The sequence below is a fragment of the Megascapheus bottae genome, chromosome 1 (assembly GCF_031878675.1).
Source record: "Megascapheus bottae isolate mThoBot1 chromosome 1, mThoBot2.hap1, whole genome shotgun sequence".
Classification (NCBI taxonomy): Eukaryota; Metazoa; Chordata; class Mammalia; order Rodentia; family Geomyidae; genus Megascapheus; species Megascapheus bottae.
The window spans coordinates 29,125,983-29,144,330 of NC_143509.1; the positions used below are offsets into that span (position 1 = coordinate 29,125,983).

At 50.8% G+C, this 18,348-nt stretch overlaps 1 protein-coding gene across 3 annotated transcripts in view; it reads right to left on the minus strand.

Annotated features, from left to right (window-relative positions):
* Positions 1 to 18,348, minus strand: part of Gng7 (G protein subunit gamma 7) — an 84,998-nt gene that overhangs the window by 18,644 nt on the left and 48,006 nt on the right. For all 3 annotated transcript variants that reach the window (XM_090329158.1, XM_090329170.1, XM_090329164.1), the window contains exon 3: positions 2,257 to 2,296. The gene's annotated coding sequence lies outside the window, so the exon portion shown is untranslated. The remainder of the gene's footprint in view (positions 1 to 2,256; positions 2,297 to 18,348) is intronic.

Sequence of the window (18,348 nt, forward strand, 5' to 3'; positions counted from 1 at the left end):
ATTTCTATCAGCCTTCCTTAGTGGTTTGAGGAAGTAAATGGCTTTGAACTCAGGACTTTGTACTTGCTGGCCTGGCACCCAACCACTTGAATCACAGCTTCATTTTCCCTCTTTTTGGTGATTAATTGGAGATAAGTCTCATGGACTTGGGCTGGCTTTGAACTGGGATCCCCAGATCTCAGCCTCCCAAGTAGCTGGAATGGCAGGCGGGAACCACTACTGCTTAGTTTGGAAGCAGAATTTAAGGATACTGCTCACTGAGAAAGAATATTTATTACGCAAATGTTAATGAAACATTACTGCACAAAAACGACTGTGAAGACTCTGTCCATCATCTTTATGATAATAAAAAAGGAAAGAAATGGGGCCGGGAGTTTGGCCTAGTGGTAGAATGCTTGCCTAGCATGCACAAAGACCCGGGTTCAATTCTTCAGTACCACATACATAGAAAAAAGCTAGAAGTGGTGCTGTAGCTCAAGTAGAAGAGCTCTAGCCTTGAGAAAACCCAAGGACAGTGCTCAGGTCCTGAGTTCAAGCCCCACAACTGCCAAAAAAAAAAAAAAGGCAAGAAATGAATCAGAAGTGAAAATGAGAACAGAAAAGTAAAGACAATGGTAGAAAGCAAAACAACAACAAAATAGCAGCCTAAAAACTGTAGAACAAAGTATTTTTTTTTCTTTTCTCATCAGTACTGGAGTTTGAAATTAGAGTCTGGGTGCTGTCCCTTGGCTTTTTCACTCAAGGCTGACGCTGTATCATTTGAGCCATAACTCCACTTCTGGCTTTTTAGTGCTTAACTTGAGTCTCATAGACCTTGCTGCTCGGGCTGCCTTTGAACCACGATCCTCAGATCTTAGCCTCCTAAGTAGCTAGGATTGCAGGGGTGAGCCACCTGCACCGAGCAGATTCGTTTCAGGCCAGCCCACTACAAAAGTTAGTAAGACCCTATCTCAACAAAAAAGCCATGCACACCTGAATTCCAAGGCAAATATACACACGTATATATGAATATATATACATATGAGATCTTATTTGAAAAACACGTAAAGCAGAAAGCATGGGAGGTGTGGCCCAAGGGGTAGAGCATCTGCTTAGCAAGTGTGAGGTCCTGAGTTCAAACCCCAGCATCACCAAATGACCAACTACAATGACTGACCTTTTTAGCCTTGTCTATGTACCCCGGTCCTACTTGAGATCCACCACCTTGAGGATCAGGAGAGATCCAGGAAGTAAAAGGTGCAGGGAGTTGAATCCCCCCCACCCTGAACCCTGATCTCCTTTCCTGAGTGAAATCATATGGCAGGCGCCATGGTAAGGTAGTGTTTATAGAAGTAAGGAAGTGGAGATCTGGGGTGAAACTCCTCACCCCAAAACCAGTCCTGTCTCCACTCACCCCATAAGCCCTACAGCTGCTACCCAATCTCTTCTTCCTTCCCAAATCCACCGCAGGGTATGTGGTGGGGGGAGGGGGGGCGACCCTGTCTCAGACAGCCATGTTTCTGCAAATAAATAGACCCAGAAAACGAGAGTGCACAACAAACTGCACCATCAGGAAACCCAAAATACAGAAGAGGGGAGATGTCAATTCTCACCCCACGGGACTCCTGCAGGAACCAGAATAAAACAAGACACCTCAGATGCCAACAGCTTGCGCCTGTCATCCCCGCTACTCAGAAGGCTGAAATCTGAGGATCACTGCTCCAAGGCAGCCCATGAGAATCCACGAGACTCTTATCCTCAGTGAACCAATAAAATGCCACAAGTCGGGGGCCAGGAGTTCTGCCTAGTGGTAGAGTGCTCGCCTAGCATGCACAAAGCCCTGGGTTCGATTCCTCGGTACCACCTACCCAGAAAAAGCCAGAAATAGTGCTGTGGCTCCGATGGCAGGGCATTAGCCTTGAGCAAAAAGTGTCCAAGGACAGTGCCCAAGCCCTGAGTTTAAGTCCCAGGACTGGCCATAAAAGAAAAGCCGTAAGTGGAACTGTGGTTCAAGCAGTAGAAGGCCAGCTTTGAGTACAGTGCCCAGGCCCTGAGTTCAAGGCCCACGACTGACAAAAATGAAAAGAAAGACAAGCAGCCCAAACCAGTGGAAGGAATGAGCCAACAATGCCTGCGTGCCTGAGACCCAGGTTCCAAACCCTACAATGCAAAAACCAAAATGACCTCCCCTTACACACACACACTCGCGCACGCTTATGTGTTCTTTTGCCTAACAGCACAGAGTGCAGCCAAGAGAGAAAATGAAATACAACCTACCTTTACGTGTTTCTCCCAGAAGAGTGGATTTTTTTTAATCCTGTTTAAAAAAAAAAAAGGAAGAGAGAGATGTGGTTACACAGACTCTACATGTTACCCAGCATGTGGAAAATACAAAAGGGTGTGTTCTTCAGACTTACTGGGGAAGAATCAACTTCATTTCTCTTTTGGTCAGTCGTGGGGCTTGAACTCAGGGCCTGGGTGCTATCCCTGAGCTCTTCAGCTCAAGGATAGTACCCTAGCCACACTAAACCACACAGCACCACTTCCGGTTTTCAGGTGGTTAATTGGAGGTAAGACTCTCATGGCCTTTCTTATTAGGGCTGGCTTTGAATCACAATCCTTAGACTTAGTCTTCTGAGTAGCTAGGAGTTTGAACTCAGGGTCTCCTGCTTGTTTATCAGGTGCTTTACCAGTTGAGTTACACCTGCAGTTCTTCCTGCTTTTGTTTTGTTTCATGCATAATCTTATGTTTTTGTTCTAATGACAAGTCTTGGACTTTACTGTTCCTACCTGGGCCTCCTATGGGAACTAGAGGTATGTGCCACCATGGCTGGATCACTGTTGAGAATGGGGTCACTCCTGAGATTGGGGTCACTGTTAGTCCCCGCCTCGGTAACCTAGAACGCTGCCCTTCCCATGACCTGCAGAGTGGCAGGGATTGCAGGTCTGCCTGGCTCGACTTTACTCTTTATAACCCATCCATTCTAAAAACACAGTAAGTTCTCTCTGTGGGGGCAAGTGGGGTACAGCAGGGGGTCAAGTTGGTTTTTTTTTTCTTCTTGAACTTGTATTCTTCCATTATAGAACTCGAGGTTTCCCCAACTTGTGGTTAAAGTCCCCAACATCAGATGTCCCTCAGAGCAGAAAAACAAAATTCCCCGGCTCTGAGTCTCCCTCCACGAGGAAGAGCTTTGTGTTTTTTCCGCCCTGGGCTTTCCAATTTGATGTCAGCCACGTGCGACGGAAAGAGCAGGGCTGGGGGGGGGGGCACACCAATTAACCTGGGAAGGGGGGACTGATAAATATAGGGAACATCCCACACCCCCCACCAATCACACAGCAGTCACCTGCCAGGCAAAGGTCAGCAGAAAGGAAATGAGGGCAGTGAGTGGACAGGGGAGGGGCTGGGGGGCTGCAGGATGCAGACAGGGAGGGGCACACCTGGGAGCCTGCTCATGTTGGGGGGGCAGGGGAACCCCCCCTCTGCAGCTCAGGCCGGCTCTTACCCCCTCATTTCTCTACCCAGGGAAGGCCCGTGTGTCTGGGGCTGTGGATGGCCCTGTAGAGGTCACCAGGCCTGCGCCTGGCTTCCCAAGGTGGCTTATAAGGTTCCCAGGCTGTTTCTCCCTAGCACCGGTGGTACCTGTGCCCCTCTAGCCCCTCTTCCTTGGCAAACACTTGGTGTTTTCCCCCAAAATAACAGGGGTTTTTCCAGTCCAATTGGAAACCAAAATAACAGGGGTTTTTCCAGTCCAATTGGAAAGCCTGGCTGCAACACCCCCCCCCCCCCGCATCCCCTATGGGCTTTTCCAGCCACCCTGGGCTCTGGGCTGTGTGCTGGGAGAGCTGCGGGCTTGGCCACAGAGAGAGGGGTGGATGGGTAACTGTTAATCCCGCCCTCCCCCCCATCCCTGCGCAGGGGCTGGGCTGTTTTCTGGGGGTGTCTTGGGCCTTGCAGGGGGGCTGCCTAAACTCCATCCATGCCAGGAGCTCCTTATGGCCAGGAATCCCAGCCATGCACACTGGATGACCACTTCATGTTAAAAGAGGGTGGGGAGCTGGGCACCTGTGGCTCCCGCCTGTAATCACAGCTACTCGGGAGGCTGACATCTGACCTTCACAACACCAAGCCAGCACAAGCAGAAGAGTCCCATGAACCACCACAAAGCCGGAAGTGGAGCTGTGGCTCAAAGTGATAGAGCACTAGCCCTGAGCAAAAACAATTCAGGGATAGCGCCCAGGCCCTGAGTTCAAGCCCCAGGACCAGTGTACACGCAGGTGCACATGTGCATGCACACGCGCGTGCACACACACACACACACACACACACACACGAAGTTCAGTTCCTGCCCAGACAGGCAGATGGGGTCCTCCACAAATACAGGTAGCCTCGTGGACCACCATATCCCCAGCACAGGAAAATTCTAGAACCTCAGCATAGGCTCTGGGGTCAGTATCCTCGACCCCTCTGCACCTGAAGCTGGTGTGCGTGCATGTGTGTGTGTGCATGTGTGTGCGTGCTCGTGCATGGGTGTGCATGTGCAAGGATGGAGGCAGAGAGCTGGCGGCCCTCCAGGTCATGTGATCCTAAATCTTGGCTGCCCTAAGCCAGGCCTTGGGACTTGCATGTGTGTAGCTGTCAGAACTTGGGGGGGTGCCGAGGCCTGGGGTGCCGAAGACACTGCACAGGTCCTTGCAGGACCCAGGAAGCCCCAGAGGACGACCTGGGTGATGGTGTTTGTTGGAGGGGGAGCCCCCAAATAGGCCCTCTCCTTCCTTCCTTTCCTCCCTTGCTCTTATGGTGCCTTGCAGGGCCCCCAGAAATCGAGAAAGAGGAAGAGCTGCGAGCCTCAGCGGGTAATTCCCCCCGGCAACCCGCACCTTCTTTTCTCAGAAAGGACTCCTTCCAGCTGGGCTGGCCAGCACCCCTGACACCCCCTTGGGTTTGCAGGAAACTGCGGGGGGGCTAGCCCAACCTGTGAGCTGAGTCACATTTCTGCCACCCAGCTGCCATCCTGAGCCACCCTGTACCCATACGGCACAGCCGCAGCTGCAGGGGACTCTTTCTTTCTCTTTCTTTCTTTCTTTCTTTCTTTCTTTCTTTCTTTCTTTCTTTCTTTCTTTCTTTCCTTTTTGTGCCAGTCCCAGGGTTGGAACTCTGGGCCTGGCACTCACTGACCCTGTGCTTTTTTCACTTGAGGCTGGTGCTTTACTACTTGAACCACAGCTCCACTTCCAGCTTTTTGGTGGTTCTTTGGAGATAAGAGTCTCACAGACTTTCCTGCTCAGGCTGGCTTTGAACTGTGATCCTCTGATCTCAGCCTCTTGAGTAGCTAGGGTGACAGCTGTGAGCCACTTGTGCACAATTCATCTGGGCAACAAAGCTGTGCAATTAACACCCACCTCTAATCCAGAACATTCCATCACTGCTTTTTCCATGAGCCATCACTCCATTCCCTCCCCAGCACCTGGCACCCACAAGTCTACTTTCTGTCTCTGTAGATTCATCTGTTCTGGATGTCTCTATCAGTGAGATAGATAGATAGATAGATAGACAGACAGACAGACAGACAGACAGACAGACAGACAGATAGATAGATAGATCGCCAGTCCTGAGTCTTGAACTCAGGTTCTAGGTGCTGTCCCTGAGCTTCTTTCCAAGGCTAGCGCTCTCCCACTTGAGCCACAGCACCATTTCCAGCCTTGTAGTGGTTAATTGCAGATCAAGGTCTCGTGGAGTGGCACTGTGGCTCAAGTGGTAGGCAGTAGCTGAAGAGCTCAGGGACAATGCCCAGACCCAGAGTTCAGTCCCACCACTGACCAAAAAAAAAAATCTCATGGACTTTCATGACCCAGTTGGCTTTGAACCTCGATCCTCAGATCGCAGTTTTCTGAATAGCTAGGATGACAGGTTGAGCCACCAGCGCCTGGCCTATTCCATTCAAGAAGCCCTTGGTGCCAGGAATTTGGGCTAGTGGTAGAGTGCTTGCCTTGCATGCACAAAGACCCAGGTTTGATTCCTTGGTACCACATACATAGAAAAAAAGCCAGAAGTGGTGCTGAGGCTCAAGTGGTAGAGCTCTAGCCTTGAGAAAGCCCAAGGACAGTGCTCAGGACCTGAGCTCAAGCCCAGGACTGGCAAAAAAAAAAAAAAAGAAAAAAGAAAAAAAGAACAAGAAGCCCTTTCCTTCTCCTTGACCCAACACTGTCCTGCAAAGGCTGAAACAGGAATATTACACAGCTATGAACAAGAGCAAGGCAATGCCTACACACGGAAGGGATGGCGCCAGGTCAGAATGGCTTCCTTGGGGCCAGGTGGGGTGCAGGCACAGCGCTGATCCCCCTCTGCTGGCACAATCATGTCTTGATGGGGGCAGGCAAGGTGTTCACCAGGGCATATAACCCGAAGACACACTGCCCCTCCCCCCCAGGGCCCAGCCCTTCCCATCAGTGTGGCCGGGATCCCATCTCCTCCGAGTTCTCTAGGAAGAATGATCTAAATGTGGATTCTTTGTCTCGCTGGCTCTTGTGCAAGCCAGCACGCACAGAGACAGGAAGGGCTGGAAGGGCCCTGTGCACGCGTGACACAAACAGAGAACAGCTGCTTCAAGACACCTAGAGTCACAGCTTCACGTCTGGCTTTCTGGTGGTTTACTGGAGATAAGAGTCTCACAGACTTTCCTGCCCTGGCTGGCTTTGAACCATGGATCCTCAGATCTCAGCCTCTGGAGTAGCAGGAATGACAGGTGTGAGTGTCAGCACGTGGCTTCACTTTTGTTTTTTGAGGCAGGAATCGTGGATCTTACGCTGTAGCCAGGCTACCCTGAAGCTCATGACCCAGCCACCTCTACTGCCTGAGAGCTGGGACTGCAGACATGCATCTCCACACCCGGCCCTTCTGCATGTGATTTTCTCAGGCCATCTGTATTTTCCTGTGTGGCTGGTTCTCCCCCGGAAGGCTTACTCTGATGTAAACAAATCAGCCAGAACTGTGTCCCAGCCACGTGCGCCATGCCATGGTCCTGGTGGGGTTTCCGGGAAGTGCACGCCCAGGGCTCTGCTCAGTGGCAGCAGGCTTTGTCCTCCTGTGAGCCAGATACCATCGTATCATTTGTCCATCTGCAACTCATGGTTGCCCTGAAGCTGGTATGCATAGACTGGGTTGTGTGTTGTGGGGTGACCCAGGCTCTGACCCCCCCCCCCAACAATCACGGCCACTCCTGCACCCAGATGGTACAACCCCATGTTAAATGACAGTGGGGAAGCCACGCTCTGGTGGCTCACACCTGTTATCCTAGCTACTCAGGAGGCTGAGCTCTGAGAATCACAGTTCAAAGCCAGCCTGGGCAGGAAAGTTCATGAAACCTTTGTGTGTGTGTGTGTGTGTGTGTTGGGGTGGGGGGGGGGGAGGGGGGCGGGGAGTCATGGGACTTGAACTCTGGGCCTGGGTGCTGTCCCTGAACTCTTCAGTTTAAGGCTACCGCCCTACCCACTTCCCATTTTCTAGAGGTTAGTTAGAGATAAGAGTCTCAGGTCCTTTGGTGCCCAGGCTGGCTTTGAACCTTGACACTATGCCCAGCTTTCATGAGATTCTTATCTTCAATGAACCACCAGTGGCAGAGTGCTAGCCTTGAGCAAAATGAGCTCGGTGAAAGGGCCCAGGCTCTGAGTTCAAGCCCTAGGACTAGCATAAAAAAGCAAAAAAGCAAAAAAGAGATGGCACTCAGAGCTAGGGGTAGAACCTTCTGTGTGGAAACAGCCAGCCTGGGCCCAAGCCAGCAGTGTCCCTTTTTTGTCCCTTGTAGGCCAGAGACCAGGAAATGAGGGGTGGGGGTGGGGGGAAGACACTGGTAAAACAAATGGGGGTGGGGAACAGTGGTAAAACATCCCAAGAATGAGATTCGTTCCTGCTCCCTGGGGTGGGGTCCACAGCTACAGAGCCCCCACCTTTGCCAGGACAGGGCCAGACAGAGGTCAGGCAGGGTGGCTGGTACAGGCCTGCGGTTTGCTGAATACTCAGTGTCAACCAACAGCTCTGCCAAGGTTACGCCTGGCTGGGTCACGGTGCCCCAGGCCCCCTGGGGTGGGGCGTGGGGTGCTCAGAGGATGGGGGTGGCACCAGCCTGGCCCTCGAGGCTGAGAAACTTCAAGAATTTTCCCTGTCCAAGCACTGGTGGCTCACACCTATCAGCCTAGCTACTCAGGAGGCTGAAGTCTGAGGATCGCAGTTTGAATCCAGCCTGGGTAGGAAAGTCTGTAAGACTTTTATCTCCAATCAGCCATCCAGGCTGCTAGTTCCACCTGCCACTACCTCTCGGGGGACCCAGGAAAGCAAACAAAGCCCAGATTGTGGGGGGCAGATTGACCCTCCAAGTCTGAGGACTGCGGGCAGATGGAGTCCTCGTCTCAGCAGGGCTGTGTTCAAGACCTGGGGCTGCTTAACCAAGCTCAGGACATGGGGTGGGAGGGGATGGCATGGAAGTTCAAACCCAGAGCCAGAGAAGCAGGTATGTGGGGCCAAGCCCTTCCCACTGGCCCACTGATAGGCGCCTGTTGACTTAAACCCCTCTTGGACACATGACATCCCACTAGTCATGGGATTTGAACTCTAAGCCTGGGGCTAGTTTTCTGGTTGTACATTGGAGATAAGAGTCTCCTGGATTTTCCTGCTTGATCTGGTTATGAACTGCGATCCTCAGATCTCTGCCTCCTGAGTAGCTAGGGTGACAGGCATAAGCCCCTGGTGCCCTGTAATAAATGAGTACCAGTCCCAAACTGCTGACACTTTTTTTTCTGGGTGGTACTGGGATTTTGAACTCGGGGACTTGCTTTTGCTAGGTGGGTACTCTATTATTCTAGTCTTTTCTAGCCTTTGATATTTTTCAAGTAGGGTCTTGTCTTGGTGCCTGCACTAGCCTGGCTCATGATCCTCCTATATACAGGAAAATAAGGAGCTGGATTACAGGCAGGAACTATGACACCTAGCTTGCTAGCTGAGATGGGATCTCACTTGCATTTTTGCCAGCTTTGGCCTCAAATCATGATCCTGCCAACTTCTGCCTCCAGAGAAGCTGGGGTTGCAGGCATGAGGCACTGAACCCAGCTCCTCTGGACCTTCTAAAAATCTTTCTTCTCCCCCAACACTGGCCCAGTGTTCTCACATGGGCTGGCCTCCTGGTCCTGGAGCAGGTAGATTAGGCAGGGGTTTGAGGCCACATTTGGCAACTGAGGCTTCCCTCTCTCTTCCCCCACCCTCTTTCTTCACCCCCTCTGTGGGGTGAGGACCACGGCCCAGGATGTGTCTGCAGCTCTCTGCTGGTTCTCAGGGCCTTCTTCCCTTTCCCATGTCACATGACAAGAAAGATTGGACACATACTTGCAGAGTCCCCTTGGCTCAGTTCTCATCATGCCTCCCCCCCCCCCAGGAACCCCAAACTGAAAGGTCATTAATCTCTGCTCAGCCTCCCTACTGAGAGGGTCTCAGGGTCACCGTGTGTCCCCTGGTCTAGGTGACAATTCTACCCAGTTCTCAAACCACAGGGGGCTGAGAACAGGCCCAGGCCGGGGGGGGGGGGGGGTGTGTGTGTGGGAGCCTCTGCCGTTCCAAATAGGGCAGTTAGGAGGTACCCAGGGCCAAGTGCCATCTGCACCCTGAGATGGATTTCCCAGCAACATATGAGGTGACACGTCCCTCTCCTGAGGACACACTCAGAGGCCAGCACACACACCACTGAGCCACAGCCCAGGCTGGCCTCACACTCATGATCCTCCTGCCTCAGTCTCCAAAGTGCTGGGATTACAGGTGTGCACTGCCACGAGGGGCCCAAGACTGAAAGCCAACATGTAGTTTCCACTGGCTGTGGACGGGTGGGATCAAGCCATTACCACCTCAGAACCATGTGCACACAAGAGCACACACATGCCAGACACACACACATGCATACGTGTGCAATCAGATCGGGAGTACATGAGGTAAGAGATGGGAGAGAGAAGCAAATGGCATATCTGAGAGGAAGTGATCATAGGCCTCTTTATAGTATTCCTGTGGCTTTACAGAGACTCTGAACCGTGTGAAAACAGAAGAAGCATGATCATGTGGTTTTCTTCCAATCAAGCCAAATTTTCATTAAACAAAAAAAAATGGGGTTGTCATTTATATTCTACACAATCCACCCTCTTAGGTGCCTCATTGAGTGATTTTTCAGTTTTCCTTTTTTTTATTTTTTTATTTTTTATTTTTTTATTTTTTATTTTTTTTGCCAGTCCTGGGCTTGAGCTCAGGGCCTGAGCCCTGTCCTTGGACTTTCTCAAGGCTAGAGCTCTACCACTTGAGTCTCAGCACCACTTCCGGCTTTTTTCTATGTATGTGGTACCGAGGAATTGAACCCAGGTCTTCGTGCATGCTAGGCAAGAACTCTACCACTAGGCCAAACTCCCGGCCCTGTTTTCCTTTTTTTTTAAAAATATTTTTATTGTAATTAATAAGAGGGTTACATGACATTTGCCAGATAGAAGGTGTATTAATTCACATACATTGATACCCTTTCACATGTCTTGGAACTTCTGGCTTTTTCTATGTACATGGTACCAAGGAATCAAACCCAGGTCTTCGTGCTTGCTAGGCAAGCTCTCTACCACTAGGCCAGACTCCCAGACCCAGTTTTCCTTTTTCTAAGGCTTCCTATGTTGTCTGGTTTCTTGATACAATAACATAAACGTATATTGTTTGTGTAAAAGCAAAGCAAAACTCGTGATTTTAGTCCGGGCTGGTGATTCAGGCCTAGAATCTCAGCTACTCAAGAGGCTGAGATCTGAGGATCGTGGTTCAAAGCCAGCCCGGGCACTAAAGTCCTTAAGATTCTTATCTTCAGGCCGGGAGTTTGGCCTAGTGGTTAAAGTGCTTGCCTAGCATGCACAAAGACCCGGGTTAGATTCCTTGGTACCGCATACATAGAAAAAAGCCGGAAGTGGTGCTGAGGCTCAAGTGGTAGAGCTCTAGCCTTGAGAAAGTCCAAGGACAGTGCTCAGGCCCTGAGCTCAAGCCCAGGACTGGCAAAAAAAAAAAAAAAAAAAAGATTCTTATCTTCAATTAACCACTAGAAGAATCAAGAGGTAGGATGGCAGCCTTGAGCTGCAGAGCTCAGGAACAGCGCCCAGGTTCAAGATGTGAAGCCAGGAGTGTGGGGGGGCGCATATATGCATATATATGCACTCACATACACACTTGTTTTTTTGGGTGTTACTGTAGTTTGAACTCAGAACCTTCAACTTGCCAGACAAGTGTTCAACCCCTTGAGCCACAACACCAAACCTTATTTTGCTTTAGTTATTTTCCAGATAGCGTCTAGAGGTTTTTTTTCCCCCTCTGGCAGGCCTGGGACCATGATCCTCTTACCTACGGCTCTCCTACAGCTACCAGGATCGGTTACCGCCTCCATCTTATTGGCTATGACGGGTGCCATCTCTGTCTGGCTGCCTAGGCCGGCCTTGCTTCACTATCCTCTCACTTGTCTTCCAAGTAGCTGAGATTACAGTCATGAGCTACTGCACGCAGTGAGGTGCTACATATTTTTCATGTATCTATGGGATGATAGGTATTCAGGAGAAAGATAATCCAACATCTGTGCCCGCAGTGCCAAGGGGTAGCACCTTAGTTTAATTGCTCCCCACTCACACCACACATTGGGGTGCACTGGACAGATGTGTGAGCCAGAGTACCCCAGCTCCTCAGACTGAAACACACACACACACACACACACACACACACACACACACACACACACACACACACAGTCACTGTGTGTGGCTTTCAATGTGGGCAGCACCCCCGGACCACAGCAGAGAAAGTGACCATGGACACAGAGTCTCATGGGACCCATTGAACCCCCAGAGGGTGACTCTGCCCCCAGGGGACCCTGGGGCTGACAGGACCTGGGGTTGGGGGCTCCTGGCATGGGACGGGGGAGGTGAGGGACTGGGCAGGGGCCACAGAGAGTGATCCCAGTCCTGGCCAAAGTGAACCCCCCCTCTTGGCCCCCCTGGGGGTGGAAGGATGCAGTCCAGAGGAAAAGCTACACATCCCTGATTAGTCAAAGACCCACCACGATCTCTAGGGAGGTACAAGGAGCCCCGTGATGGCTCTGCCAGGCCCTCTGCGCCCTGGGGTGAGAAGCAGCCACAGCCTGGGCTGTTCCCAGGGCCACGTGTGAGATCTGACAGCTTCTGGTCCCACGGATCTGCCAGCCCTGGCAGCTGGCTTTCCCATCAGGGACTGTGTGCCCTTCTTCCCTGTGGGGGGGGGGTCCTGTCAGCCTGGGACTTTGTCCCCAGGCTGAGGGAGGGCTGTGGGGTGCACAGATGCATCCCAGCATCCCCAGTGCAGGATGGAGCCAGTTGTGTCTTGGCCCCCAATGTCCTCCAGAAACATCTGGCAGTGACAAGGTGAAATGTTAGAGACTTACCTAGAAGCCATTCTTCCTTCCCACCCCTGGGGACCCTGGGTGATCTCTGGGGACACACACAGGGACTGGGGAACCCATGGTGTGAGTGGGTGGAGGCCAGGGACAGTGGCTCCCCCCCTCCAAGGCCTGGAACACCCCCCAAAGAATGAGCCTCCATGACGATGGGTGTTGATCAGGTCCCTCCAAGCTGTGTCTGCACCTGCCACCATGACAGCCTTGGGGACAGCTCAGGGGGGCTAGAAGTCATCCTCTCAGACCAGTGGCTTGCTCTGTGGTTTCCACACAGGGCTTTAGGCTTATGGTTTTGGCAAGGATGACCACAAGGATCAACCACTTTCTTGCCCCCATCTTTCAAGGGCGCATGGTATCCCCATGAACAGCCTCTATCACATTGATTCTGGGTCACCTAGTGCAGACCACACATACCCAGCTTCTCCATGAAGTTATAAGACTGAGGCTTGAACTCAGGGACTCACACTATTGCTTAGCTTTTTCAGTCAAGACTGGCACTTTACCACCAGAGCCATGCCTCCAGTCCAGCACTTTGCTGGTTAACTGGTGATAAACCAGTGCTGGCTTTAGTCTGAGTTTTTGATGAGGCTTTTTTTTTTTTTTTTTGCCAGTCTTGGGCTTGAGCTCAGGGCCTGAGCACTGTCCTGGACTTTCTCAAGGCTAGAGCTCTACCACTTGAGCCACAGCACCACTTCCAGCTTTTTTCTATGTATGTGGTACCAAGGAATCGAACCCGGGTCTTCACGCATGCTAGGCAAGCACTCTACCACTAGGCAAAACTCCCGGCCCACTGATGAGGCTTTTAACAAATGATTTATTGGAAAGCCCATTCAAATGAAGGTCTTCATCTCTTGATAAGTTGGTTACCTGTTGTTTATTTTAAGATATCTTTGTTAAGATAAAAATTACAGGGGCCAGAAGTTTTGCCTAGTGGTAGAGTGCTTGTCTAGCATGCACGAAGACCCTGGTTCAATTCCTCAGTACCACATACATCAAAAATGCTGAAAGTGGTGCTGTGACTCAAGTGGTAGAACTCTTGCCTTGAGAAAGCCCAAGGACAATGCTCAGGCCCTGAGTTCAAGCCCCAGGACTGGCAAAAAGGAAGAAAATTATAAGCGTGGTGCTGATGGCTCATAACTGTAATCCCAGCTACTCAGGAGACTAAGATCTGAGGATCATGGTTCAAAGCCTGTTGGGACAGGAAAGTCTCATCATCTCCAATTAACTACCCAAAGGCCAGAAATGGAATTTGCAGCTCAAGTGGTAGAGCATAAGCCTTGAACTGAAAAGCTTAGGTACAGCCCCAGGTCCTGGAGTTCAAGCCCAGAATTGGCAAGAGAATGTGCATACACATACACACACATACACACACACACGCATGCATGCACATGCACACACAAACATACACACACACACACACACACACACACACAGAAAGAAAGAAAGAAAAAAAGCTCCATACTGTAAAACACTCCATTTTCAGTGTACAATTTGATGATTTTAAAATATATTCACAGAAATAGATGCAGTAACTCACACCTATAATCCTAGCTACTCAGGAAGTGGTGCTGTGGCTCAAGGGATAAGGCGGTAGCCTTAAGTTGAAGAGCTCAGGGACAGCACCCAGGCCTAGAGTTCAAGCTTCATGAACCCCCCAAATATATATGTATATATTATATAAGTATATATAAGTATACATATACTTATATATATATATTTATATAATATATATTTCACAAAATTTAAACTTAATCCTACTATCTAGTTCTAGAACACTCCATCACCCCAAAAGAAAACCACATCCCCATGAACAAGGCTAGGGGGTGATAGGGGAGATAGAGAATCCATGGGAACTTGTCGTACCCATGTTGCATCCAAGCAGCCAGCGATCAAGATGGTACCACTGGCCAGGTGAGAATGTGGCGGGGAGAAGAAGCTGGCTGCCCCGGGAAGGGGGGGACACGGGGCGCCAAGTGTGGGACTCGTGGCTGTCCTGAGTCCTAAGACCTTGAGCTCTCGTGGGGAGCCCAGCCAGGCCGACCACAACAGGCCGGTCACCCTGAACTTGGAGTTCCCACAGAGTAGCCAAGGCGGTGACGTCAGCACGCAGTAAGGAGCGAAGGTCAGAGCAGGGGGTGGAGGAGAAATACGACTGTGACCTTGAGAAAGCCACACTGGGCCCAAGTCCAGCCTGGTTCCCAGCCAGGCCCTGGGGGGACCGGGCCCTCTGACCGCCTGCCCAGCTCTTTGCTTCTCACCAGCTGTTGACTTGACAGAAAAACAAATGTCATGACGTGTGGGAATGCCTGGCTTCTACCTGTCCTCCCTCGAGATGGCCACGGCTTTTCTGGGTGCCACAGGGCTAATCTGATGCCCTTAACCAGGGTTCCCCAGGGAGCAGGCTAGGGGTCAAAGGTCAGTAGCAATTCAGCCCAATTGCAACTCTACAGTCCCAAGTTTCTCACTGGGGACACAAATCACCCTGTCACCTGCCTGGTCCCCACCGGTGACCCTGTGCTCCTGTGCTCAGAAGCCTGCTCTCTGCTCTGTGCATACCCTCTCCCCTGGGTTTCTTTCTTTCTTTTGACAGACCTAGGGCTTGAACTCAGGGCCTGGGAGCTGTCACTGGGCTCTTTTGCTCAGTGCTACTACTGGAGCCACAGAGTCAGTTTTTGAGCAGTTCATTGGAGATAAGTCTTATAGGGACTTTCTTGCCTGGGCTGGCTTTGAACCATGATCTCAGCCTCCTGAGTAGCTAGGATTAGAAGCGTGAGCCACTGATGCCTGGCTCACCCTCTGGGTTTCTATGTACCCTGATGTTTGAGGGTCAAGGGGACAGAGAGTTCCAGGAGCTCAGCCAAAGCATGCGTGACCTTGTCTCCCCGTGCAGCTGGGGGTTGAACATCCTTGTCACAATGTTAATGAGAAGCAGCCATCTTTCAGGGACAAGGTCACAGGCAAGGTCAGGGGCAGGCATGGGGGCATGAAGTAGGTGGAGGGAACTCCTGTGGTTCCTAGAATGCTGCTCTGGTGAGTGATCTGAGGATCCTGGTTCCAACCCAGCCCAAAGTAGGAAAGCCTGACCCTTATTGGTTTATTTTTTATCGGGCATGGGGCTTGAACTCTGGGCCTAGGCACTGCTGTCCCTAAGCGCTATAGCTAAAGGCTAACGCTCTACCACTTGAGCCACCCAGCCACTTCTGGTTTTCTGGTCGTTCATTGGAGACAAGAGTCTCATCAGGACTTTTCTGCCCAGCCTGGCTTTGAACCATGATCTTCAGGTCTCAGCCTCCTGAGTAGTTGGGATTACAGGCATGAGCCACCAGCGTGTAAATTCCTGAGAGACTCTTATCATAATTATGTAAACATTCACATAATGTATGCAGACTTTTTTTTTTGCCAGTCCTAGGGCTTGAACTTAGGATCTGGGCACTGTCCCTGGGCTTTATCAAGGCTATTGTTCTAGCACTTGAGCCACAGAACCACTTCCAGCTTTTTCTATATATGTGGTACTAAGGAATTGAACCCAGGTCTTCAAGCATGCTAGGCAAGCACTCTACCACTAGGCCAAAATCCCAGCCCCTGCAGGTCACTTTTGTGGAAAGAAATCAGCTGACATGTCCAAATACATTGGTATTATTAGAAGGTTGAAACTGTACTGACAGTGAATCAAAATTACTTCTGTAATTTTTTTTGTTTAATTAAAGAATTGAAACCGATCTACTTTGAGCTGGAATGTCGGGTCTGTGTGCCATCTCTGAAAATGGAAAGTTAAATTTCCAGGTTTGGTTTCCTGAGCATAGAGGGGGAAGAGATTCCCCGAGACAGGGGGAGAGCACAGTGGGAGAAGGTTGTTCTGTGCAAGGTTCAAAGGGAAAAGCCTCTAGATAAGAAGTGTGGTAGTTCACAGCTGTAGTCCCAGCTACTTGGGCAGCAGAGGTAAAACCATCACAGACTAGCCTGAGCAAAAGTTTCAAAAGCCTATGTACAAAGTAAGTAAAGCAAGGCTGAGCACGGTGGCTCATCTCTGTAATCCTAGCTAGTCAAGAGACTGAGATCTGAGGCTCGGGATTTGAAGCCAGCTTATTCGGGAAAGTCTGTGGAACTCTTATCTCTAATAGCATCTCTTCCAACACCTGTAACCCTCTAACTCAAGGTCTTCCTGTCTCCTTGGTCATCATCTCAAAGATCAGATCGGGGAGCTGGGTGGTGGTGGGGAGGGGAGTCCTGGAGTGTAAACATAGCCATATCCGGCCCCTCCTCCCAGAACTTCAGCTCCCACATCTTGCAGGGCTGTGGGGTCCCCTGCTACCCCTCCCTTACTGTGCCGGCTGCTGTGATGGGTTGGGGGGGACCCCAAAGCAACAAATGGTAGAGAAAGGCAGCTGTGCAGGGGATGTCTGCTGACATCCACAGAAAGAGATAAGCCATGCCCCACTCCAGTCTGCACCCTGACAAAGGCACAACTGCCAGGGACACCCCCCCTACCTCTGCCAGGGCTTTTTAGAAAAGTGCATTGCAGCTGGAATATTGGGTATGAGGCTAGGAACCCCGGCTCTTCCAGCATTTTATGTGCATGACAAATGTGTTTTAAACAGGATTGGATTTGTTAAAATCAACACCCTCTGCATTAATAAAACAGCCTGGTACTGGTGGCTCACGCCTGTCATCCCAGCTACTCAGGAGGCTGAGATCTGAGGATCAAGGTTCAAAGCCAGCCTAGGCAGGAAAGTTCAGGAGACTCTTATCTCCAATAAATGACTCAGAAAAAGTCAGAAGTGGTGCTTTGGCTCAAGTGGTAGAGCAATAGATAAGCAAAAAAGTTCAGGTAGAGTGCTCAGGCCCTCAGTTTAAGCTCTAGGACTAGCACAAAAAGAAAAGAAAAGTAAAGTAAATAAAAGAATTCAACCTGTCATTTCGTGATTGCTCAGATCGAGATGACAGACCCAAAGGCTGTCCCCCACTGGCCACCAGATGTCCAGTATGGAATATCAAGTTTCTGGCTTTGTTTTTGTCTCCTGGTTTATCATGAGGAAGCTCAAGCTGGCCTCAAACTCACAATCCTTCCACTCGGACTCCAAGCACTGAGATTATACAGGTATTGCTGCTATTCCCAGCTTGGGAAAGTTGAATTTATTTTCCTGGCTCCTCCCCTACACACACACACACACACACACACACACACACACACACACACGCGCGCGCGCGCTGCTGAGGATGCAGGGTCAGTGGTGATTGCCTAGTAAATGAGAGTTCCTGAGCTTAATCCCCAGCATTGGGGAGGGGGGGTCCGGGAGGGTAAAAGGCTATGATAGAAACTTCTCCAAAAAAAAGATATGCAAATGATCAACACAGAGATGAAAAGCCACTCGCCAGCCAGCATGAGTCATCAGGGAAAGGCACGCTGAAAGTGCAGGGTGGGGCCTGTGCAGGCCGCAATGGTGGAGACAGAAAGCAGAGTGTGGGTCAGGCTGTGAGCTCAGAGCGCAGGCGTGGTGCGTGGGAACACAATTGGGGAACGGGCTGGTGGCTCTTGGAAAGGTCACATGGGTAGCCAGGACCTGTGATTCCCCTGATAGAGATGCTACTTCAGCAAAATGGAAACTCCTGCGTGGACAATTAACTAGGGATGGATGGACACACTGTGTGTGGGGTCCATCCCGCGGGAGTGTCATACAGCTAGGAACAAAAGGCCCTCCAGTGTGTGGCTCCATTGACAGGAAACGTCTAGAACAGGTGAGTCCAGAGACAGGAAGTGGAGTTACTAGGGCTGAGACTGGAGACATAGGGACATGGCTTCCTTTTGTGTATGTGTATTGCTGAACTCAGGGCCTGGGCACTGTCCTTGAGCTTCTTTGGCTCTGGACTGGTGCTCTACCACTTGTGCCACAACTCT